The sequence below is a fragment of the Phytophthora infestans genome, genomic scaffold (assembly GCF_000142945.1).
Source record: "Phytophthora infestans T30-4 supercont1.775 genomic scaffold, whole genome shotgun sequence".
Classification (NCBI taxonomy): Eukaryota; Oomycota; class Peronosporomycetes; order Peronosporales; family Peronosporaceae; genus Phytophthora; species Phytophthora infestans.
In genome coordinates, this window is record NW_003303027.1 from 1 (window position 1) to 1770 (window position 1770).

Below are 1770 nucleotides of genomic sequence, written 5' to 3' on the forward strand. Positions count from 1 at the left end.
ACGCGTTTTATTTCCTGGTATACGCTAAGTTGAAGTTAATTCTGGTGGCAGCGTTAGTCAGTGGCCCGTCACAACCCCACTGCGTCATACCTCTGCGTTAACTCGAACTCTTTCGACGGCTCCGCCCGCTAATGCACTCGCAAATGGTGACATTCGACAACAAACGGCTCTTTCTCATGATAGCACCATCAAAAATTGGGCTGGTAAACTCGATGCAGTTGCTCTTAACAATAGGCAGCTAGACGAGTATCTTGAGCATTTCGACTGGAAGGACATTGGAGAGTACGGAGATGAAGCCACAGCTGAAATGTGGGAAAGTATTTTGAATACACCAAGAATCTCCACTTCTTCTAGTAGCATTGTAAATGCTGACCCCAGTACTGAAAGAACCGGTGTGGATGAAAATGCCAGGAATGAAAACGAAGATACCGCCACGCCATTTACAACGACAAGGATCGGATCACATGCAGATCCAATTCCAGCGCCAAGCCGACAGCCTTACCCCCAGAACAATGACACAAAGTTTCTCCAAGAGAAGAGGCTGTCCGGAATTCGGTCCCGAAAGACAAGCCTAGCGTCGCTCGTAGTTGACAACTGAATGCAGAAAATCAAAGTTGTAGATCGTGTGTAAGTTGCCAGTTATCGTGGTGGTGTATCCTCAATACAGCCATTGTCAATGTGTTTGGTAGCCGTCTTGAAGCGTGGGTCTCGCAATGTGTCCATAACCACAAGAGGTCGTTGGTCTCGCACAGAGTATTCGCAGAAGCCGAAGTCCCGAGGCACTTCTGACTCCTTCACGTTCACAGCACTCTTGAACCACTGACGGTTCTCATCCACCAGGCTCACAACAGCGTATTTGCACGCCAATGTCTGAGCTGCCAAGTCGCACAATGTATCGTAGATGTCCACTTGCTCCCCGATGCTCCCTCCCACATCCTTCTGCCGGGAATCCAGACGTAGTCGATCCATTAGTGCATTGACCATCGTCTTGCTCTCGTCATCTCTAGCTGCCAGTTGCTGCAACCAGTCAATGCCCACAAGATCTGGAACAGTCGACACTTGAGCACCTGGAACAGCTAGCGCGTACTCTTTCACTGCATCTCTGAGTACACTATTATCCACACCTTCAGGCAAGTTAATTGTGTCAGCAGTAGCTCCATTTGCTGCTGCATCACCGCAGCAGCAGCCTTGAGGTTCGCCTCGTCTCGAGCGTGGTGGTGTGGCATGCAAGCCGGACTCGATCTGCGCGACCCTGTCCGCAGCAAGAACGGCCAGATATTACCAGTCATCGGAAACAGGACGACTGTCAAACATCCACACCGGTATCATGGACACAGATACACACTAAGAGGCATGGGAGGGATCAAAGACGCTCGTCACGCATATCAAGAGCGGACGTGCGCGCGAGGCCTAAATAGCATAAGCAGTCGCCCAGCCGTGGGCCTCGAACCCACGACCACAAGATGAAGAGTCTTGCGCTCTACAGACTGAGCTAGACGGGCTTCATACTCGCACACAAACCCAAAACATACAAAATCAAACAAACCGACGCGCTCGCTACCACCCACTCGTCCCAGCGATCGCACACAGCCCACATAGGCCCCACCCCGATCCGCGATCGACAGAAGAAGCACTGGTCGGACATCTCGATTCAACGAGTCGTGATCGGCCCAGCCACCCTGTCTCTTCGCACCAACTCCGTCTTGCTCACACGGCTTCACTTCACGCTGTCCGAGGTCCTTGATGGACCCGTCCACATGTCGAGTCCGA

At 51.9% G+C, this 1770-nt stretch overlaps 1 non-coding gene across 1 annotated transcript; it reads right to left on the bottom strand.

Moving 5' to 3' along the window:
• Positions 1 to 1428: 1428 nt before the first annotated feature.
• On the bottom strand, positions 1429 to 1502 carry PITG_31584. Its single transcript has one exon. It is a non-coding gene; the product is annotated as a tRNA-Lys (tRNA).
• Between the last annotated feature and the right edge of the window lie 268 nt (positions 1503 to 1770).